This window comes from Theropithecus gelada, chromosome 8 (genome assembly GCF_003255815.1).
Source record: "Theropithecus gelada isolate Dixy chromosome 8, Tgel_1.0, whole genome shotgun sequence".
Classification (NCBI taxonomy): Eukaryota; Metazoa; Chordata; class Mammalia; order Primates; family Cercopithecidae; genus Theropithecus; species Theropithecus gelada.
Window position 1 is genome coordinate 135960958 of NC_037676.1, and position 24553 is coordinate 135985510.

At 42.1% G+C, this 24553-nt stretch overlaps 1 long non-coding RNA gene across 2 annotated transcripts; it reads right to left on the reverse strand.

The window, feature by feature from the left end:
* Positions 1 to 652: 652 nt before the first annotated feature.
* Positions 653 to 23111, reverse strand: LOC112630577. Of its 2 annotated transcripts, XR_003120894.1 has the most exons (4): positions 23014 to 23111; positions 22255 to 22335; positions 1596 to 1869; positions 653 to 826 (listed from the first exon to the last, which is right to left on the reverse strand). It is a non-coding gene; the product is annotated as an uncharacterized LOC112630577 (long non-coding RNA). The 2 variants fall into 2 exon arrangements; XR_003120895.1 differs by lacking the exon at positions 22255 to 22335.
* Between the last annotated feature and the right edge of the window lie 1442 nt (positions 23112 to 24553).

Genomic DNA, 24553 nt, shown 5'->3' on the forward strand with positions numbered 1-24553 from the left:
CTACTCTGGCTCTGGCCCCAATCCCCTCACTGCTATTGTGTCAGTATGTTTTGTGAGTGTCCTCCCCTCTAAACACTTGACCCACAGCATTGTTGAAAGTAAGTATGGAGAAGTAAAGGTGAATGGATTATAATTTCCTTGGATGGGAGTTTGAGGTTGCAAAGGGATTGCCGTCGTTTGGTCTCGTCTCGTCTCTTCTCTTCTCTTCTCTTCTCTTCTCTTCTCTTCTCTTCTCTTCTCTTCTTTTTTTTGAGATGGAGTCTCACTCTGTTGCCCAGGCTGGAGTGCAGTGGCACGATCTCAGCTCACTGCAACCTTCGCCTCCCGGGTTCACGCCATTCTCCTGCCTCAGCCCCCTGTGTAGCCGGGACTACAGGTGCCCGCCACCATGCCTGGCTAATTTTTGTATTTTCAGTAGAGACAGGGTTTCACCATATTAGCCAGGATGATCTCAATCTCCTGACCTTGTGATCCACCCACCTCAGTCTCCCAAAGTGCTGGGATTACAGGCGTGAGACACCGCGCCCAGCCTGTACCACTCAGTTTAAGTAGATACTTGCTTCTTCTTGAAATCATGTTCAAAATCACCTCGGCCTCCTGGGATTACCATAGTTTCTTAATTTCCTAGAGATATAAATTTTTCAGGGACCTGTTGTTTCCAGAGTTAAGTTGATTAATGCACCTTTTAACCAATCAATGTTGTTCTGGTTGAATCATGGATATAGAGAGTCAGCACCAACAATTCGGTAGGTTTCGTGCCAACACTGGGGCACTTTAGTGAGAGGGCACCATGGGTTCCAGAGATAGTGTCCTAGCTGGGGTCCTCCTGAAATCAGAAGGAGCTGGGATGAGGACTTCTACCTAGATGGTTTATTTGGCAGGTTATCAAGGAGTGAGGAAGCAGGGAAGAAGGGAACACCAGTGCCAGGTGTGTTACTGAGGATGCTGCTGTAGGCTGTGGAGTGTGGTTTCTCCAGGGCTGTCTGCGAAACACTCAGGATGCTGCTGGTAAGTGTCAGCAGGGAGGGAAGGAGGCTTTTGGTTCCCACCTTGCCTCCTTAATTGAGGGCAGCCCCAGGGCTGCTTACACCCCTGTAGGTCTGATCTATGCTTGTACATATAGGCTGGAGGAACATCACTGTAGGAGCAGCGCCCTTCCAATGGCAGAGAAAGCAGGGCCATGTTGTGCATGTTTGAGGTAAGATGCTACTAGCACCAGGGGAGCAGAAGCCTCCCAGAAACATCCACACCAGTGGCAACCATCGTCAAAGGTGAGGCAGAGAATGACAGTCACAGTCACAGTGACAGTCATGTCTGCTTCCACATTGTGATGTGATTTGCAATAAAACATGTGTACACGGTAGTATTGAACATGCTTGTATTCCTGGAAAAGCAAGCTGACTGTCAGTTCTGTTGCCAATGTGCATGGATATGGGTGAGGTGATGTGGGATGTGGGTGGGGTGATGCGTGCTATCTAGAAGGTGGCAAATCTACCTTACCTTTCATAAGGAAGTCATCAGATCCTGAATGTTTATGACTGGAGAAACTGAGGGAATGCAATAAACTTTCCAGGCACTATGTTCTTGGCACTTACCTGAGGACAACCCTGCTCCCATTTGGCCTGGATTTAGGGTCCCTTCCTCCTCCATGGTTCCTTTAGGCCGTGTTGTGCGTCAGTACGACCTGCACATGAACTCCAGAGGAAAGGCCTGCCCAGGATGTTGCTGCTGTTCTGGTACAGAAACAACTGGATGCCCTTAAACGCACATGCCTTTCCACGTAATGTCTTGGCAACACGGAAATGAGCGCTCAGAATTGCCGCTGGCAGGGGTGCTGCTGGGTTCGTGTTTCTTTATGCAATGTGCCATCTGTAGGAGAGAAATTGATTTTTTTAAAATAAACGGGCTTTGTGTAAAATGTATACATATGTATGGTGCCATTATTAGGCTTTGCAAATGCCTTTCTCCCACTGAAGAATTGCCAGCGCGCAGGGCTCCTCCACTGCGGATACACAGGCACTCACCACTGGGGTTTGCATGAGGAAGGAGGCAGGAAGTTTGTGACCCCTTTCACCACCTTCTGAACCCATGAGCCTTAGAGAAGGGAGGACGCTGGGTGGCCATCTTACCTGAGAAGCATTTAATGGGACTTTTCCAGGCAGGGAAAGAGCAGTGAATGCTGTTCTGCTCTTGGACAAAGGCAGACATAACCTGGAACATTGATACTGATATGGGCACTGGGCCGGGTGCAGTGGCTCATGCCTGTAATCCCAGCAGCTTGGGAGGCTGAGGCGGGAGGATCACTTGATGTCAGGGATTCGAGACTAGCCTGACCAACATGGTGAAACCTCATCTCTACTAAAAATGCAAAAAAATGTGGCGTGGTGCCACATGCCTGTAATCCCAGCTACTTGGGAGGCTGAGGCAGGAGAATCGCTTGAACCTGGGAGGCAGAGGTTGCAGTGAGCCAAGATCATGCCACTGCATTCCAGCCTGGGCAACAGATATCTATGTATCTATAGATATAGATATAGATATAGATATAGATATAGATATAGATATAGATATGGGCACTTGGGGCATCTGGGATCAAAACAGAAATGATACCTTAACATATTGGGGTCTTCATTGACCATAACTACAACATGGGTTATTAGCATGATGTGACTGCTTACAAAAGTGGAGTAGCAGAATTCTAAGATGACCCCTGTGATGGTGACTTTCATGTGTCCACTCAGCTAGGCTATATAGTACCCAGTCATTTAATTGAAACCTAATCCAGGTGCACTGGGCAGGTATTTTGCAGATGCGGTTGACTTTAAGGAATACAGATTACCCTTGATAATGAGGGTGGGCCTCATCCAATTCCTTGCAGGCCGTAAAAGCAAACACTGAGGTTTCCCAGAAAGAAAGAAATTCTGCCTCAAGACTTCAGCATCAACTCCTGCCTGAGTTCCTAGCCTGCTACCAAGCCCTGCAGACTTCAGATTTGCCAGGCCCATAGTCATGTGAGCCAATTCCTTAAAATAAATCTCTCAACATCTATATATCTATACATAGAAAAATAGAGTATATGTCTTAATAGATATATCTAAATCTATGTCTCTCTATATAATCCACACTCATTACTTCAAATCACTTTCCCTGAATATTTGTTTCCAGCCCAGACATCTATCTGATGCTCTCAATCAGGGGTCAGCACGCAGTGACCCTCTAGCCAAATCCAGCCTGTCACCACCTTGGTAAATCAGTTTGGCTGGAACACAGCCACATTCAATGGCTTACGCATCCTCTGTGACTGCGTTCTAGCTGCAACAGTGGAGGTGAGTAGTTGTAGCAAGGATTGTACAACCCACAAAACCAAAAACATCCTCTCCTTGGCCATTTTCACAGTTTGCTGACCTCTATTCTAGACCCAAATATCCAACTTCTCTGTGCAATTTACATGGCCTTCCCATAAGACCACAAACCTGTATAAGACCAACTAGCTTCTTTCTCTTTCTCGGTCTCAGGGACAGCATCTCCCTCCACCACTTGTCCAGACCTGAAGCCCTATAGTTGTCTTTGACTTTCTCTGCATCTCCCCACAACCCAACACCCAATACTACATACAGTCCAACAAATCCAGTCTCCTGAGTAGCCAGCCCTTGGATATCTTCCCCAGCACCCTGCACTCTCCCTAGGCCCTCTTGAACTGCCTGTGACAGCCTTCACAATATCTTCTGGCTCCTTCCTCAGCCTGGTCCCCTCTCGTACTGCCATCAGTGGCTCTTCCTGGAAACAAAACAAAACAACCAAGAGCATCTTCTTGTCTCATTACAAAAGACTTCGATGAGACATGGTTTAGAAGTCTAGCTTCTCATTGTCCTCTCCGAGGCCATCCCTTCCTGGTCTCTCCTTCCTGCTAGAGATCCTCCCCAACGCTGTCCAGCACAGCCCTCTGTTCCAGCTTTGGCCATTCTCTCTCCGTTTCCAGGATCTGCCATGTTCCTGCTGAACTCCGAGATTTGCACATCCTGCTTCCTCCCTGTGTTCTGCTCTCAGCTCTCGCTTTGTGGGTAGACTCCAAGGGAACCTCAGTCTCTCTGGGGGCATTGATTTCTTTTTCTGGGGAACTTCCCATGTTCCTCTAGGTTTGGTTCCTGTCTTGGGCTTTTCTTGTCAAAGATTTTACACCCCATGTTGTAACTTCCAATTCTCTGCCTGCGTCCTCCAGTAGTGCATCATCTCCACCAGGCCGGGGTTCATCTGTTTGCTTGCTGTGGTATCTACAGTCATTTTTTGAGTAAATGAAAGGGTGAGCAGATAGGGGTTGGTCCTGCCCAGCTTCTGAGAGGCAGAGGGAAGGACCGTTTCCATATCACCAAAGCACAGAGGAGCTCAGTTGTTCTCCACGGGAGGAGGTGACAGGACAATAGTGAAGTAGACAGACATGTGGCTTCTGTGCCTGGGGAGAGGCCCAGTAAGATGGGGGAACTCCCTCTTCCTCCTCCCACTCTGGAATCTTCAGGAGCAGAGGCTCCTGTTTCTGATCAGATTGATAATCTCTTCGGTCTCCTCCCTTCCTCTTCCCTCCCCTTCATCTTCTCTTCTTCCCCACTTCTCATTTCCCTCTTCTTTCTCTCCACTCCATCTCTCCCTTCTCCCTGTCCCCCTCTGATTTTCCCATTTCCCATTCCCTTCCATTTGTTTCTCACCTCTCTTCTTATTTCTTGCCTTCTTCCCCTCTTCCTTTCCCTCTTCTATTCTCTCTTTCCTCTTCTACTTCTCCCACAGGTGGCCAGTGCTGAAACATGTCATCCCACTACTATGTAACCTTTAGCAGTTTTGTCTGCTTTAAACAATTTTAACCCAAGTTAATAACCTTGTGTCACATTTATGTTGAGCCCTCGCATGTGGCAGGCGTGTGCTGAGCCATTGACATGCTGACATGTGTTGCCTAATGACATTCACAGTATTCGTTTGAAGTGGATATTATTATTTACAGATGAGCAAATTGCATCACCTGTGATTCAGTAGGTGCAAGACTCTGTGGAGAATGAAAATAAATGATTTAATACACGGTCTACGGCTTTTGTAGCACTCCATTGGTGTCTAAGATAGATTCTAAGAAGGGGTGCATGCCTTAAGCATGTATCCTGCTGTGCCCTCCCCACCTTTTCTGCTGTTTGCTTTTTTCCTCACTCACATCATGGGTCTTGCAGCTTTGACTGCTAGATTCTCATGAGAAAGCTCCAGCCCCAACCTCTGCACTAGATACTTTTGGGAATGCATTTTTTTTTTTTTTTTTTTAATGAGATAGGGCCTCACTCTGTTGCTCAGGCTAAAGTGCAGTGGCACGATCTTGGCTCACTGCAACCTCCGCTCTGAGCTCAAGCGATCCCTTCTCCTCAGCGTCCTAAGTAGCTGGAACCACAGATGTACGTCCCCACACCCAGCTAAGATTTTGTAGTTTTGGTAGACACAGGGTTTCATCATGTTGCCCAGGCTGCTCTCAAATTCCTGAGCTCAAGCGATCTGCCTACCTCGGCATCCCAAAATGTTGGGATTACAGGCGTGAGCCACCGCACCCAGCTGGGAATGCATATTCTCTCTAGTTTTGTGGAGTTTCTGTAAGACATCCCCATTCCTTTTTAGAATGAGGGGCATGACAGAATCAATAAATGAGTAAAACAGTCATCTAAGCACCCAGAGTGCAAGGCATGATGCTGACACTCGGGGCTGGGCTGGAGAGAAGTCCATGCCTGCCGCTTGCCGAAGTGTAAGCTGGTGGTCATTTCCCAGCTCCAAGCCCCATTTCTACAAGTTGCACAGCATTGCTTCTCAGCAGATTGGTCAGAGGATTAAAGACCTGGTCAAGTGCCTGGTGCTATCTGGCATTTGGTTGGTTTTCAGTTAACATTAGTGCCTCTTTAATAATTATTCTGTTATCGGTTTTCCTTGAGTCTTCTGTTGGCCAATTCCAGCTAATCAAAGGCACTGCTAAAGTTTAAGTTAATGAAATCATGATCATATTGTAGCTTTTTACCCACTTGCCAACAAACACCTTATTGAGGACAAGCTGACTCTGGGCCATGTTGAGGTAAAAAGCAGCCTTGGGTTTACCCAGTGGATTCCCTTGTGACATCAGACAGATAGACTAAAGGAGCAATTACCACTGGACACCTCCGCACTGTGCTGAGGATGGCTTTCAATAAGCCGGCAGCTGCTGCACTCCCATTAGTTAATGTCACCGTTCCTGCATTTATTCTGAATGATAATTGCAGTACGTACCAATGTGTATTTTTAACTGCTCCTCTTAAAAAAAAAAATGGAAAGAATGTCGTTCTCTTTCTACAGAGGCTCAGCTGCAGCATTGTTGCCCCAATAAAGGAAAATAAAAGAAAAAAAAATAACATGGAACAATCCTGCCGTGGCCAGTGGCCAAGTGAAACCTCAGGCTCTCAGCCTGAAGGGAAAATAATGTAGCCAGGTGTTTGGAACCAGTCTTAGCAGTGTGCGGTGTGTATGTGTAGGGCATAGTGTTTGTGAGGCCATACACATTCCAAGAATAATTGCTCTGGGTTGTTTACAGTGAATAGTGGTCTTCACACATATCCTCTTGGACCCCTGTTTTGTTTTTTTGTTTTTATAAAAATTTTTGTAAAGAATGAGGGAGGCTGAGCACGGTGGCTCATGCCTGTAATCCCAGCATTTTAGAAGGCCGAGGCAGGCAGATCACCTGAGGTCAGGAGTTCGAGACCAGCCTGGCCAATGTGGTGAAACCCCATCACCACTAAAAGCACAAAACTTAGCTGGGTGTGGTGGTGGGTGCCTGTAATCCCAGCTACTCAGGAGGCTGAGGCAGGAGACTTGCTTAAACCTAGGAGGCAGAGGTTGCAGTGAGCAGAGATCATGCAACTGCACTCCATCCTGGGCAACAGAGAGAGACTCCATTTCAAAACAAAACAAAAAAAAGGAGTGAGTGAATTACAAGCTATAAGGAAATGGCCATGAAACAGGCAGCTAAAGTTTTGGTGATCTGTTTATTTTTATTTTTATATTACCTGAAAATTTGTATTTTGTAACATTTTTAGATTTATAGCAAAGTTGCAAACATACCCTTTACCTAGCTTACCCTAATGCTAACATTTTACATAACCATGGTGCAACTATGACAACTAAGAAATTAATAGTGGTCTAGTACCCTGAGCTAACAGACTTCATTTTGTTGGTACCTATTATTTCACTGATGTCCTCTTCCTCAACGGGATCAAATTCAATCCAGAATTGCACATTGCATTTAGTTGTCATACCTATGCAGTCTCTTCTGATCCAAGGGCTTCTTAATCTTTTTCTTTGATTCTCTAAAGAGTTTCAAAGACTATTAGTCAAGTGGTTTGTAGAATGTCCCCCTGTTTGAACTGGTCTGATTAGATTGGGGTTATAGATTTTTTAGAAAAATATCATGGAGGTGAAGTGTTTTTCCGGTTGCATGTAAATGGGTATGTGATAGCAAGCAAGATAACTTATCACTGGTGATGTTAACCTTAACCAATGTAGTGTCCACTTGGTTTCTATATTTTCATTTCTGTATCTCATTCTTTGGAAACAAGTTACTAAGCCTAGCCCAGAATCAAAAGGAAAGGAATTGAGCTCTGTCTCGTGGATATGTATGTGATACATTATTTGGAATTCTTCTGAAAGGAAGATTTGGGGAGCCTGGCCTTAAAGATGGATCTGTCAGTATGCGATTTTGGGCCCATAACTCAACCTCTCTTAGTGTAAGATTTTTCTTCTAAAAAAAGAGAAGTTTCACAAAGATGCATTCCATGGTGTGGCCAGCTTGAATGCCCAGTGCTTAACCTGTTGTTAGGGTGACAGATTCTGAAATTAGAAAGATGAAGCTTTAGATTTCAGGTCCACCACTTGCACACATGCCTTTAGATAAGTTTCTTAAACTCTGTAACATTCAGGTGCCTTGTCTATAAAATGGAATGAAACTGATAGGGAGATATCACCCATAAGGCACTTAGCACAGAACTTTGTGTGTAGGGACACACAAGTTCCAGCTGCTATTTTGACCAAATAGCAGCTCAGTTGTACACTAGTCTAAGGCAGTGTTTAATGGTATCCAACGACTGTATAGAATTAGTTCTCTTCTTATGATATTGAAAAGTATTTTAGGACTTTTTCCAGCCTTGCAGAAACATGGTATCTATAGTAGTAGCATGACAACACCAACCTTAGCTTAACCTCTGACTTTTATACAATTACAGTTTTGGCAAAGTCAACAGAGCCCATCTTGAATGTCAGATGGAACACATGGCTTTGGGTCAGCCCAACCACTGAGCCACAGAACATTTTCGTCAGTGCCTCAGTTTCTTCATCTGCCAAATAAGCGTGACTATTGTAGCTCCTAGCACAGTGACCACCACGTGGTGAAGATTCATTCCTGAGCTCAATAGCTGGCCCACCCGTCGTAAACTGCTTATTGCAGAAGAATAGGTGGGCACACAGCCATTAACTCTCAGAAGGCTGTGTTGTGCTGAGCCACTGTTAGCCTCAGTGGGAAAAGCAGCAAGTTCAAGCAGCTGAAGAAAGGACCCAGAGCCAGCAAATGAGACAAGGGGTTTCATTAGAGGCTTATGTATGGGAGAGGGAGTCCAGTGGTGGTGGACTGGGCAGGAGAACTGCCTTATGTACAGAAAAGATGCAGTGGCAGTGACTGGGAAAAGATAACCTCATGGCCCAGTGGTGGTGAGCTGAGCAGGAAAACCACAACCACCCACAAATAATATGCAGTTTATATATGATTTTCACTTAACATTTGATATGGTTTGGGTCTGTGTCCCCACCCAAATCTCATTTTGATTTGTACTCCCATAATTCCTGCTTGTTGTGAGAGGGACCTAGTGGGAGATAATTGAATTCTGGGGGCAGTTTCTCCTATACTGTTCTCATGGTAGGGAATGAGTCTCACGAGATCTGATGGTCTGACAAGGGGAAACCCATTTCGCTTAGCTCTCATTCTCTCTCTTGCCACCACCATATAAGAAGTGCCTTCCGCCTTCCTCCATGATTGTGAGGCCTCTCTAGCCATGTGAAACTGCAAGTCCATTAAACCTCTTTCTTTTGTAAATTGCCCAGTCTTGGGTATGTCTTTATCAGCAATGTGAAAACAGACTAATATCCTCCCCATAATGACCTCTGCTTGGCAACCTTCATTTAACCCCAAACTCAGGACCTTAATCTCCTGTACGGAACTATGTTCCATGAGCTGGGGCAGTGTGGGGGCTCAGATATTTACCATAGATTAGGAACAAATGAATCTCCAGGTTAGTCAGTTCCGGATTCCCTAGCTTGGAGCACCCATGCAAGTGCATCTGCCATGCAGGATCATTGTAAGGGTATGCTTAAATGATTGCTATCAGATACATTTACCCTGCAAGTGCAAAGTCTCATGACACCCAAAGTGGATGAGATTATGGTAGTGGTTTTATTACAGACAAAATGGTTGGTTTGCATAACAGAAACAGACAATGAGGGACTTCAAAGGTGATTATCATTTCCCTGTGAAAAAATAAAGGTACGAAGGTGACTAATGTTAGGTAATTAATGGAAAAAAAGGAAATCATCTAATGAGAATGGTTAAGAGCCTCTATTTCACAAGTTATTTAGTAACAATCAGCTAATAACAAGAAGTGAAGCAACACAGGGAACACTCATGATAAATTGTTTGGTGTAAATAATAATAAGAACATGACATATGTATTAGTTCATACTTGCACTGCCATAAAGAAATACCTGAGTAATTTACAAAGAAAAGAGCTTTAATTGACTGACGGTTCTGCTAACTATACAGGAAGCATGACTGGGGAGGCCTCAGGAAACTAACAATCATGGCAGAAGGTGAAGGGGATGCAAGCGCGCCTTCCATGGCCAAAGCAGGAGGAAGAGAGGGGCTGGGAGGTGCTACACATCTGTAAACAACCAGATCTTCTAATAACTCACTGGTTGTCATGAGAACACCACCAAAGGGGAAATCTGCCCCCAAGACCCAATCACTTCCCAACGGGCCCCTCCTCCAATATTGAGGATTACAATTTTATTTATTGTTTGTTTATTTATTTATTTGAGACAGAGTCTTGCTCTGTTGCCCAGGCTGGAGTGCAGTGGTGCAATCTCAGCTCACTGTAGCCCCTGTCTTCTGGGTTCAAGTGATTCTCCTGCCTCAGTCTCATGAGTAGCTGGGATTAGGCACGCACCACCATGCCCAGCTAATTTTTGTATTTTTAGTGGAGAAAGGGTTTCACCATGTTGTCCAGGCTAGTCTCAACCTCCTGACCTCAAGTGATCTGCCTGCCTCAGCCTCCCAAAGTGCTGCGATACAGGCATGAGCCACCATGCCCCACTGAGGATTACAAGTTGACATGAGATTTGGGTGGAGACACAGATCCAAATCACATATCAACCTGCATACCTGTAGGGAGACCCCCTGAAACTATTGCTACAGAATAAAATAAAAGGGGAGATATAGGGAGACACCTGAAACTATTGCTATGGAATAAAAGATGAAATGCTCCTGATTATTGTAAATACAAAATTGCATGCAGGATTGTGTAAAGACAATGCTGGTTGGACTGCCAGAATGAGCCAACAGCAGGTGATGTGCTTCCCCCTTCAGAGAACCTGTGAACGGACGTGCAGTCAGGGAGGTTTCACATCACCAAGATTCCTATCCCAGAAAAGCAAATGTTCATAGCTCTGGAAATGGAATGTGACCCTCCTGGAGAGCCTATAAACGGACGCATTGGGGGACACCTGTCCATATGGATAAGATAGGGCTATAAATGCCCTCATCTAGCCATGGCTCTTCTAGGCCTCTTTAGGGTAAAGGCATACTCCCTTCTGACAATTTCTGGTCTAACCCGTTGTCTAGCTTCACGTCCTGTTTCTACGGATTGTTTGTAACCAGCTTTTGCTGCAACTGTTAGTGCTGATTAACATCTTGCTAATCATAGACTATGGAAAGACTGCATTTCTGTTTTAAGGCTCTGTTAGAAATTACTGATGCACACACTATATCGTAAATTCTTACCTCTGTATACTGTACTTCTGCATACACATGTTATGTTAAAGAATTACTTCATCCCATGTGACCATCTCACCTCATAATCAAATGACCCTAAATCCCTCACTAACCTACCCCCACCCTCACTAAACTTAATAATTGCTGCTATATCCAGTGCATTGTTGGCACCATGGGACCAGAAGGTGGTGATACCCCTGGACCCAGCTTTCACTATCTTGTGTATGTCTATTATTTCTTGACCTGCCGATCCGCCTGGGAACAAAGAGAGAACCCCGTTGCATTGTGGGCTGCTGGCCAGATCCCACAATACATACCATGCTTGGGACTGTGAAAATACATGAGTATGTAGACAGATTCTACAACGGAATGTGTAGAAGTGAAAGTATCCTTCTGTTAAGACAAATAAAACGTAATTTGGTAAAAGTTAAACAAACCTTTTATTTTAAGTTTCCAAACAAATCTTCCAAGTTAAGAAAAACAGAAATAAATGCAATCCACATTTCTCACTGTTTTGGAATAAATAGATGGATATTTGTTCTGTACACCTGCTCCACATAAATATTTTCCCAATTTCCCTCTTCCCATATATGCCCCTCAAAGCTCCTCCATAAAATTAATACAGTCAACAGAATTGTTTGTAAAAGACAAAGAGAAACAATTTCAGGACTCTGTACAAGGAGGGAAAGATAAAGCTTTTTTTCGTTTTTTTCTTTTCATTCTTCAGTAGCTTGTTAGAGTCTCAGAACCTGTGTTATTGAAACCCCAGGGTGACGAGCATTAAGGTGAATCTATTGCCAAGCCTGAGTCCTTTAATGAGTGCATTGATCAGAGAAGAGAGGCAAGAAAGCAGAGTCCGGTGACACCTGAATGAATATAAATTTAGCCCCAATTGAAGTTCCTCCACAGTCGGCCTGCTCCATGCTGACAGTGTTATCGAGAGGAGAGAAAAGCAATTTTGGTCTTCAGTCTTGATTCTCTTCATGCTGTTGGCAGTTTTTAAGAAGAACAAGTTATGACTATTTTACTTCTAAAAAGCAGTGGGAACTTGTCAAAGATTTCCTCCCTGGAAGTGACAATTGAGAATGCGTCTACTTGGTGCTGCTCTTGAATCTGAAATCAATCCGATAGACTGGAGAAAGAAGTACTTTCCAACTGGTTGAATTGTCAGGAAATTGGTCAGGCTGCCTCAGCAGGAAGTGAGCACCCCATCATGGGAAGAGTGCAAACAGGAGCAGGCTGGCCAGTTGGCAGGACGTTTCCGAGGGGTTCACGCATGTAAAGGAGGCCTGCAGGGAGGTGGAGGGCTTGATACTGAGTCATCTTAAAGATGATGCCAATGTTAGCCTTCTATCATTCTAGACAACCAGCCAGCAAAATGATAGGGATCACAGGTTTTTGGAATTAGACAGATGGATTTTTAGATTGTGGCTTCTCTCTTGTGTGACATTGGGCAACTTACTGTCCCAGTCTTTACATAAAGACTCTGTCTCTCTGTAAGTCAAATGGGGATGGAACTATTACCTAACTCATAGGTCTGGAGACTTTAAATCAGGTAATGCCTGAGTATAGACTGCTCATCTCAGTACTTGGCGTATAACCTGTTCTCAGTGAATGTTCTTATGATTAGGATTGCCCAGTGATTTGTCTTCAGATTCAACTTTGTATATTGAGCGCTTTTTGGATGCTTGACATTTTTGCCCCTGTTATCTTACGTAAAATCCTCAACCACCTTGAGAGGTATGGCTGTTTAACTTCACTTTCCAGAAGAAGACATGGAGGTTCAGGGAGGCTCAGTGACACATTCAAGGCCACACCGCTCCCTCAAGTAACTGTTTCTTGTTTCCTGAGTTATCATACCTAAGGTGCCCAGCACTAGGTCTAGCACCTAGCAGGAGCTGGAAAAAGTGAGGGTCTCCGAGGACTCAACTCCACTCTGTTCGCACAACTCTGCCCTGAGATGCCATCTCTTGCTCATCTGCTTCCTGCATGTTCGAGCCCCTGACTCTCCTCTCTTCTCTCCCCTTCCCCTGCCTTCAGACTTTGGCACATCAGTGCCTTTTGATTTCTGTAGCCTCTTCAAAAGTATTTTTGACACAAACAATAGTCCTGGCTTCTGCTTTTCCGAGAGGCATCAGCACAATCCGAGCAGACACTGGTGACTCATTTTGATCATCGTCTTTAAGCAATTCACTCTGTGAGCCCGGACTTGACAGGCCTCACTGTGCCGTGAAATCTAATACTATTTTTATGCCTTTTAATCTATCTTTTAACAGCCTCCTTGTTTAGAACTCTGCGCCCTGGATTCACGGAAAGCACGTTTCTGGCAGTGGTGAGGACAAACTTGGCCTGTCTTAATCAAAGGCTCGGGGAGACCCAGTCTGGGGTCCTTACCCAATCTTCAACTCTCCTAATGCCTTCCCCCACTGCTTCCTTTTATAATGGCCTCAGCAGGAACCTTCCTGGCTACTTGACAGAGGCGCTGGCTGGCTTCTTCCATCTTAATAACTGCCGAGCTCTCCAAAGGAGGAGGTTGTCAAAATGTTTCTAAAGTGCCAGAGTTGTTCCATTGAGTCACTGTCATTGGAAAGTCATTATGGAAATACATTTTCTGGGTGAATGTCAGGGAAGGGGCTAGTCACTTCCTTCTGAAAGCCTTCCTAGATAGCCCCAGGCCAAGTGATAGGCTTCTCTCCCGAGTTCTTTAAGAACTGAGTGCGTATCTTTGTGCTTATATTTTATTTAATGTGACAAGCGTTCATGAGGGATTTACATGAAGCATTCTATCATATTTGTTTAAGTGTCTTTCTTCTGGACTATACCGTAAGTTTCTTTGTCTTATTAGGAATTTAGGGTGGGGACGCAGCATACTGATCCCAAAAGTCACTTCTGCTCTCTGGAGATCCAGACCAAGAGAAGTGCACATACAAGAATGAAAGCCAAGGCTGGGCATGGTGGCTCACGCCTGGAATCCCAGCACTTTGGGAGGCCGAGGCGGGTTGATTACAGGGTCAGGAGTACGAGACCAGCCTGACCAACATAGTAAAATCCTGTCTCTACTAAAAATACAAAACATTAGCCGGGCGTGGTGGCGAGCGCCTGTAATCCCAGCTATTTGGATGGCTGAGGCAGGAGAATCGCCTGAACCTGGGAGGTGGACGTTGCAGTGAGCCAAGATTGTGCCACTGCACTCATCCCAGGTGACAGTGAGAGACTCTGTCTCAAAAAAAAAAAAAAAAAAAAAGAAAGCCATACAGGAAGCAAACACTTTTCATTTATAGAATCACTGGGAAAACAATGTGTATTGTTTACTGCTGAGATTTCTGGGAAAATGGAGCTGGAGAGTGGAATGGAGGCTTGGGTCCTATGAGGATTCTTCGACTTCCCCTGGTACCTAACCCTGGAGCCCATGTGCTCTTGGTCAGGTCCCAAGAGGGATCTCGAGACCCTCAACACTACCACTGAAGTGGATGAAGGTCAAACAGAACCCCATGGGGCAAGCATAGGACCAGGAAATGAAAGAGAAGGAGAGGCCGGGCGCGGTGGCTCAAGCCTGTAATCCTAGCACTTTGGGAGGCCGAGATGGGCGGATCACAAGGTCAGGAGATCGAGACCAGCCTGGCTAATACGGTGAAACCCCGTCTCTACTAAAAAAATACAAAAAAAAAACTAGCCGGATGAGGTGGCGGGCGCCTGTAGTCCCAGCTACTCGGGAGGCTGAGGCAGGAGAATGGCGTAGACCCAGGAGGCGGAGCTTGCAGTGAGCTGAGATGCGGCCACTGCACTCCAGCCTGGGCGACAGAGTGAGACTCCGTCTCAAAAAAAAAAAAAAAAAAAAGAGAGAGAAGGAGAGGCTCCAGGCCTGGACTTAAGGCTTTCAGTTGGCATGTTTTTCTGAAAGCACTTAAAAGCTACCAACTGTTTAAATCATGGTCAGCTTTCACTTCCAGCCATAATGAAGTAACAGGGACTGAAATTATCCTCCCACTTTAGACAACTAATCATGTGGACAAAATATTTGAAATAACAGTATTCATACACTAGAAAACAGGCAGTGCAGGACAGTAATCCTTGAGAAAAAAGAACAAATGGGGCAAGTTCTAGGAATACTTCTCTCTTTTGCCTGGAGAGAGTTTCCAGGCTGCAGTGCAAGAAGCAGCAGCTCAGACTGAGTCCAGTGGTCTCCCTAAGTTTAGGAGGCAGGACTGAGAATTTAGGGAGGCCAATGTGGCTGGGATTCTTTCAGCATTGTTCCTGAGAGGAGCAAGCTTCTCAGAAAAAGAGCTTTGGAGTTTTGTGGAAGAGTCGTTTTTGAGTCTTTAGCTGAGTACTAATCAGCACATGCACTAAAGAAAACTGCCTGAGGCCAGGAAGGAAAAACAAAACAAAACAAAAAACAAACAAACAAACAAAACACCTGGAAGGAGTAGACAGAAAAATTTCTAGAGCCATACAGGACTGGGAATAATTCATATTCCTGACAGCCATTGTAAGATGCCTCATATGGCAAAGGGCATCAGCTTAAGTATTCAAAAGCGGATTGTTTTATTGATGGGGACGGATTAGTTTGTGTCTGCCTAGCAAAGCATAGACATAGGCCTTGAGAAGATCAGTTTTTTCCCAACTACCTTAATTGTACCCAAGAACAAATCTGAAGAATACTTACAGGAATACAGAAAAAATGTAATGCCCCAAAATTAAAAGTCACCAATATCTAGCATCCTACCAAACAGCACTAGATACTCAAAGAAGAAAAATATAACCCACAATAAAGATTTAAAAACCAATCCATAGAAACAGACATTAGTTAAATGACACAGATAATCTAATTAGTACATATGGAAATTAAAACAGCTATTATAAATACATTCTTTATATTTAAGAAGATAGAAGAAAACATGAGCATGTTAAATGGATGTGTAAAAGATATGACAAAGATCCAAATCAGGCTTCTAGAGATAAAAAATGCCTGAGATGTAAAATGCATGAGATACCACTAATAGCTAATTAGAGGCTACAGAGGAAAAGATTAGTGAACTTGAAAAAAAAAAGCAGTAGAAAACATTTAAAATAAAACAGAAAAAATACTGAAAATAAAGTGAACATTGATGTGCATTATCCCATCAGTGTGCCATGGGGTAATTTCACAAGGTCTAAGATATGTGTAATTGGAGTCCCAGAGAAAAAGGGGAAGGGAAGGATATTCAAAGAAGTCTGTTCAAAATTTTTCCAAATTTGATAAAAACTATAAACCCCTAAATCTAAGAAGCCCAGAGAACTCTCCAAGCTGAAGAAACTTGAAGAAAATGACACCAGTGCACATTGTAATCAATTTTCTTAAAACGGATATAAACAGAATATCATAAAAGTATCCAGGAAAAGTAAATGCATTATGTACAGGGAAACAACAATGAGAATGATGACAAACTTTTTGTTGGCAGCAACACACACCAGAAGACAATGGGGCAACCTCTTTAAAATACTTAACAAAAAGACAAAATACTTAGAATTCTATACTCAGCAAAAGTGTCTTTCAAAAATGAAGGTCAAATGCAGACAAATAAGAGGAAACTCGTGTTTAGATATACATTTTAGAAGGGTCACTCTGTTCACAGGATGAAGAATACATAGGCAGGAAAGACTCAAGGGAAGAGAATATTTTAATGCTCTCGATATGAGATAATGAGAGCCTAAGTTAAGACAGTTATTGTAGGAATAAAGAAAGAGATGAGTTGAGAGATATAGACTGTTGTTTGCCTGGGAAATATTACTCTTCCTTCAAAGCACATTTTGAACAGCAGAAATTGTGACTTCTTCGTCTCTGATTCCTCAGGACACAGAGTAAGCACACTGGTGGCTCTTAGAAAATATCATTTCAATTCTAGTCGCCTTTCTTTGTGCTGACTCTTGTCTATACCACTCAGGTTATTTATTTATTTTTTTTTTGAGATGGAGTTTTGCTCTTGTTGTCCAGGCTAGAGTGCAAGGGCACGATTTTGACTCATTGCAACCTCCGCCTCCCGGGTTCAAGCGATTCTCCTGCCTCAGCCTTCCTGAGTAGCTGGGATTATAGGCATACATCACCATGCCCAGCTAATTTTGTATTTTTAGTAGAGATGGGGTTTCTACATGTTGCTCGGGCTGGTCTGGAACTCCTCTCCTCAGGTGATCCACTCTCCTCTGCCTCCCAAAGTGCTGGGATTACAGGTATGAGCCACCGTGCCCAGCCTGTACCACTCAGTTTATCTAGATACTTGCTTCTTCTTGCAATCGAGTTGGCCATATATTTATAAATAACAATAGTACAACCAAAATTATTAATCTTGAAATGCAAGTTTGTTTTGAAATCTTGCTCTATAGTAAATGCCATGAGATATACTTGCCAATCTTTTCTTCTAGTTTTCTGTGTTTTCCTCTACAAAGCAACCTGAATTAATTTTAAAATGCTAATTAAATTGGATACTAGAATAGGGTAAAAAATAAGCAAGATTCAAAGATCTAAATTAATTTTCAGTTTGTAGTATATATTTCAAAATGAAGTAAGTCCATGCTTTTTCGATAATAAAAATTCCTACCATTTATGTAGTAAACATAACACTACTGAATTAAAATTATTATAGTAGTAATTAGATTATTCTTTCTGGACTAAGGATGACTACTAATGCATTAATATAGTTGTTCAACAAAGAGAATGAGAGTATTACCAATAATTATCTACTTATCCTTGAAGGTTCTGCTCAAATGCCCCCACAGCTTTCCCTGATTCCTCTAGATAGAGAGGACTGCCTATTATTCTTGCTTCTATTATATTGTGTACATATTTTTATGTTTTTCCTCAGCTTGAACTCTCTTCTCCAATCCCTTAGTGAGCTACTACTCATTTTATTTTTAGTTTAGAAGTTCCTTTTTCCAAAAAGCCTTCCCTGAATTCTCATGCCTGTGATGTCCCTTCTTTGTCTCTCATTGACCTAGATACTTTTCCTGGCATAGACATTACTTAGCTTTGTAATTCCCTCTCTACGTGCCTGACCCTTCTCTCCACACTGCAAATACGATGAAGGAAGAGACCATATTTCTCATGGTCACATGGATCTCAATGCCCATTAGAATTCTTGGCACTTAGTAGGTTCATTTTTGAATGAATACTTGTGTCTAAATTATCCTAGATCCTCAATTTGTAATGTGCATAGTACTTGGCACACGATAGTTACTCAATAAATAAGTGTTGGTTAGACTGATTTAAAGCAAAGTCCTTGCTTATACAATCTGGTGAAAGACATAGATACTTAAATAGACCACAATACAACTAAGAGTGTGCCAAACACCAAAAGAATAATTCATTATAATTGGAAGCTTTGGAAGTATAATACAAGATTGATGTTCTTAACGAATGGACATGATGGTTAAAGAGGGAACTCTTGGCACACAAAACATCATAGCACAGCAGTATAACTTGCAGTGCAATGTATGTGAGGACTGGTGAGCAGTTCTGTGTGATCACAGCATAGACTGCTCCAATGCCTGAGGCTGGGGTTGGATGAGGAAGCTGTGGGAGCTGGGGCTGGGTTAGATCCAATTTTACCACTTTCTTTTGCAAAAGAGTTATCTGGGTGCACAAGTAATAAAACCTTGGAAAGAAATATATATTTAGTGTCAACTTTTGTGGGAGCCTTTGTATGTATTATTTTACTTCATACAACAATCTTATGAGAGATTATACATTTTGTAGAAGGGGAAATTGAGGCTCAGAAAGTTAAAAGAAGCTGCCCAAGTTGACCCAGGTAAGTGGTATTAAATAGAGCCGGGATTTTAGACAGCACTATCTGGTTAAACCAGTAACAATGTTTATAGAATTATGACTATATAAATATAGGTCCCTGCTAAGCTAAGTAGTGCACAGTTAGATCAACTTTTTCCTTCAAATTTTTGTTTTACTTGGAGTTAATAATTGCCTTGATTTTCTATTGTTTATTTTCTACTTGCCTATTATTATCTTTTTTAGTGTTTCCACCTTCCGTCATATGCCTGTAAATAGCTCTTCAAATATTTAACCACAGTTATAAGCTTTCAGTTGTATTTATTTATTTCTTTATTTTGACATGGAGTCTTGCTCTATTGCCCAGGCTGGAGTGCAGTGGCATGATATCGGCTCACTGCAACCTCCACCTCCCGGGTTCAAGTGATTCTCCTGCCTCAGTCTCCCGAGTAGCTGGGATTACAGGCACTTGCCACCACGCCTGGCTAATTTTTGTATTTTTAGTAGAGATGCGGTTTCGCCAGGTTGACCAGGCTTATCTCCAACTCCTGACCTCAGGTGATCAACCCACCTAGGCCTCTCAAGGTGCCGGGATTACAGGCATGAGTCACTATGCCTGGCTTGGTTTTATTTTTACGGTATTTAAAACCTGCCTCCTGCATCATGTTTTTCTTTCAGTCTGCATAGATCACTTTTTCAACTTGATACACAATGGCCATTCTTTTGCTAATGTTGCTCTCCTCAGTTGAATCCTCTGTCTCTTTGATCCTGGGTCTCTCTTTTCTATTACCTTCATCTCAGTAAGTGCCTCCTTCAGTACTTCCTAAGAAAGGAAATGTAGAAGGCCATTTTACATTTATTGTTATTATTATTATCATTATCATTATTATAGTGTTGGCAAGTCTGAAACTGCTGTCATTTCCTTGGAGTTGATTGATAATATATTTCCAGGTTGGTAAATCATACCACGGATTGGCTCACCCGACAGCCACTTCATCCTGCCTTTTCTGTGCTTTCCTATAATTTAGAGTCTGAAAAGTTAAAAATGTATTTCACAGGCTTCTGGTCATGATGCAGTAGCTGGGACTAGATTATCGCTCCTGCCGTAAACAAATACAAAACTGGATAAAAATGTGGGATAACTATTTTCAGGCAGTGGGCAGTAGGTAATGCAAATCTGCAATTCTTGAGTGAAGGGAAACTTCTGAGATGAATCTTGTGAGTATCCAGCTCTGTGCTTAGAACAATTTCCTGGTTGCAGCACAATAAGCTGGAGTCCAAACAGAGAGCATGGCCTCAGTGAGCTGACCAAACAGAGATCACAGTTAAGAGTTATGGGCTTGAGACAGATGGAATCCTCAAGGTAGGCCTTGAGTAGAGGAATCTCTGTGGAAAGGGGATTCCATGAATTGATGGAGAATCCCTGAGAGTCTGTGGCTGAATTTTAGTTGTACATGTACAGGACAAACCATCCAGCCTTACCATATAGCACATACTATGCTGTTAAGAGCAGAACACAGATACCAGAAGTCAAGAAGTTCTTGGAAGGAGAAGTGCAAGGGAAGTTGGAGTTCTTGCCCTGCCAGAGTGGAGACACCTCCTTAATCCATCATTAATACCCTAGCATCTAGCTGAGACTCCAGAAAGCTTGTGTCTTAACAATAGGGATCATAGCATGGAACTGGCCTAACCAAGGTCACAGAAAAGATCTCTAGAAAATAATGAGTTTAGTGTTTGGTCCCTTCAGGTTAGAGAGGTTTGGAAAATACCTTGAGCTTTTCACAGACTTGAATGAAGGAAGTGTTAAACCAAGCATCTAAAAGTTCCAGTGATTAACCAGTAATTGAATGACTTGTTAATTTGATAGGACAATACTGAAGCCAGAGTCTCTTCAATGTCTTTTCTACAATATTCAGCATTCAACGCAAATTTCAGTAGATAGACAAAGAAATAGAAACGTATGATCCATAGTAAAAAACAAGAAAAAATCAAAACAAAATAAAACAGTCAACAGGAACCAAATCTAAAATAATGCACATGTTGTACTAAGAAAAGACTTGAAAAATACTCTTGTAAAGATGTTTAAATAAAAAAATTTGATTTTAATTAGTGAGCAAATAAAAAAATCAATAGAAAAATGTAGACTATAAAATTAAATAGTGTCTGATTGCAGTGGTTCATGCCTATAATCCCAGCACTTTGGGAGGCTGAGGCAGGTGGATCACAAGGTCAGGAGATCAAGACCATCCTAGCCAACATAGTGAAACCCCATCTCTACTAAAATACAAAAATTAGCTGGGTGTGGTGGCGGGTGACTGTAATCCCAGCTACTTAGGAGGCTGAGGCGGGAGAATTGCTTGAACCTGGGAGGCAGAGGTTGTAGTGAGCTGAGATTGCGCCATTGTACTCCAGCCTAGGCGATAAGAGCAAAACTCCATCTAAAAAAAAAAAAAAAAGAAAGAAAAAAATAGAAATTCTATAACTGAAACAAATGAACAGAAATAAAAAGTTTACTGAACAGGTCTAATAGAAGATTGGAAATGGCAGAAGAAAAAGTCAGTGAACTTGATCATAGATAATAAAAATTGCTCAATTAGAAGGAAAGGATAAAAGATTGAATAACGTTTAAAAGAACCCCAGTGCTCTGTGTGAAAATAGCAAGTAGTCTAAACATCAGCACTAAGAGAGAAGCTGGTAAACAAAATGCAAAGAAAATATTTGGCCTGACACAGTGGCTCACACCTGTAATCCCAGAACTTTGGGAGGCTGAGGTGAGTGGATCATTTGAGTGGTCAGGAGTTCAAGACCAGCCTGACCAACTTGGTGAAACCCCGTCTCTACTAAAAATACAAAAAACTTAGCCAGGCACAGTGGTACAGGTCTATAGTCCCAGCTACTAGAGAGTCTGAGACAGGAGAATTGCTTGAACTTGGGAGGCAGAGGTTGCAGTGAGCTGAGATTGTACCACTGCATTCCAACCTGGGTGACAGAGTGAGATTCTGTCTCAAAAAAAAAAAAAAAAAAAAAAATTAAAGAAACAAAGAAACCATAGTCTCTAATTCCCCAAATTTGATGATTTATAGGTCCAAGCAGTTAAACAAACATCAAAACCTGATAAATACAAGGAGTTTCATCTAGTAGTATGATAATCAAACGATTGAGAAACAGAGATAAGGAAAACATCATGAAAGCAGCCAGAGCAAACAGACACGTTATGTGTAGGGGACAAGCATAAGAATTATTGCTGACTTGTTGTCAGAAACAATGGAGGCCAGAAGATAATGGAATAACATCTTTGAAGTGCTGAATGAGAAAAGCAATAACCAAACCAAACTGTCAATACAGAATTCTGTATCCAACAAAAATATCCTTTGAACAAGGGTGCAATAAAGGCATTTTCAGTTAAATTAAAATTTAGTGATTTTACCTCCATCAGACTTGTAGTACAAGAAATGCTAAAGCAAGTCCTTCAGGTCAAAGAGATGTAATATTCTATAGATGTTCAAATCTACAAAAGAAAATAAAAAGCACCAGAGATAGTAAATAAGTAGATAAATATAAAAGACTGTTTTCTCATTTCTTGTAACTCACATAAAACACAACTGACTATTTAAAGCACAAACGAAAACACCAAAAAGTGGGGTATTACAATTATATCCTGAATTTAGCCATGAAGTAATAAGAAGACAAATTCTGATGTTCATCCTAAAAGACAAATGATGTGGAATTTTCAGAAAGACCAATATCTTGAAAATGCAGAAAGGTAAGAGAACCATTTTTCGTTAAAGGAGAATAAAATGACATGAGAATCAAATGCAACTCATAACCCCTAATTGGATCATGGCTCAAACACACAGATACATACATGTGTACATGTGCATGTGCACCCAGAAGAAACAAGACTTAATTGGATGATTAATGGAATTTGATTTGAATATGGACAACATGTCAGATAATATTATTGTTCAAATAATTATCCAGTGTGATCATTGTACTGTGGTTATGTAGGAAAATGTCTAGTTGTTAAGAGATTCGTATTGCTGTGTAATTAGTGGTCAAAATGCCATGACTGGTGATTACAGTTTGCCTTCAAATGGTTTAGGGGAAAAAAAAGGTAAAATATCAGAAAATGCTGTCACAGCTATAGAAGCTCACTGCTCCAATTTCCCTTTAAGAAAGCACTTACCAGTCAGTTGCAGAGTGTAGTCACCTGGAAGTTTCTAGTCATTAGGTCCTTCAGGATCCAATTGTGCTTTGGAGCTGAGGCCACAGTCTTCCCCAGCAGTGCCCAGCCAGTGACTGATCAATGCATGATACCAGCTGTGCAGTGGGAAATCTTTGCTCTGGAGCTCCCTGTTAGGTCGGCTGAGACCTTGTCAGATCCTTATCATAGTCTGAGACACTCCCTGTCAGTGCTACTTCAATTTCCTTGATGTCTCATAGACTCTCCTCTGGCATCCTAATTCAGTCTCATCATTAGTGTCCCTCCAACTGGCATAATCAGTGACTCCAATTGAGGACTATATAGATGGGCATTATCTTACTCTTTCAACTTTAGTATGGTTTGAAATTTTCACAATAATAAAAAGTTAAAAGTCATAATACAACAAGAAGAAGCACTTCCTTGTAGCTAGGGTTACTGAGTAATTTGGGTTTTATCGATCAGAATTATTCACGTGAACCTTGAAACAGGACCGAAGTTAACTGCATGATAATCCATTTTTAATAAAATGGGTTCTTTATATTTTTCCCCCTATAAAAACTTTTAGAATCATGTCGTTATTACTTGTAGTTTTGAAATTTCATGACAAGGCAACTTCTTATTCATTATGTTGAGTGCTCAGTGGGCCCTTTCGTTTATTATACTTGTTACTGGATGTGCATGCCTTTCAGGTATGGAAATTTCCCTGTCTTATATCTTTGACAATTTCACCTTATTCTTCTTTTAGCTCATTTTGGAAGACCATATGTCGAACCTCTTGGTTTAATCTTCTAAATTTTGATTTATTTTAGTCTTTTTTCTCTCTTTTTTCTTGTTATGCTTTCTGAGAGTTTATTTTCTTTTTGCATGTTTTAATATAAACTTTATGAATTGCATATTGTGATACTGTGATGTTATTTACAGAAGGATAAATATCCTTATACTTTTCTTCTTCTTATTATTATTTTTATTATACTTTAAGTTCTAGGGTACATGTACACAATGTGCAGATTTGTTACATATGTACACATGTGCCATGTTGGTATGCTGCACCCATTAACTCGTCATTTACATGAGGTATATCTCCTAATGCTATCGCTATCCCCTCCCCCTACCCCATGACAGGCCCTGGTGTGTGATGTTCCCCATCCTGTGTCCAAGTGTTCTCATTGTTCAATTCCCACCTATGCGTGAGAACATGCGGGGTTTGGTTTTCTGTCCTTGTGGTAATTTGCTGAGAATGATGGTTTCCAGCTTCATCCATGTCCCTACAAAGGACATGAACTCATCCTTTTTTATGGCTGCATAGTATTCCATGGTGTATATGTGCCACATTTTCTTAATCCAGGCTGTCATTGATGGACATTTGGGTTGGTTCCAAGTCTTTGCTATTGTGAATAGTGCCACAATAAACATATGTGTGCATGTGTCTTTATAGCAGCGTGATTTATAATCCTTTGGGTATATACCCAGTAATGGGATGGCTGGGGCAAATGGTATTTCTAGTTCTAGATCCTTGAGGAAT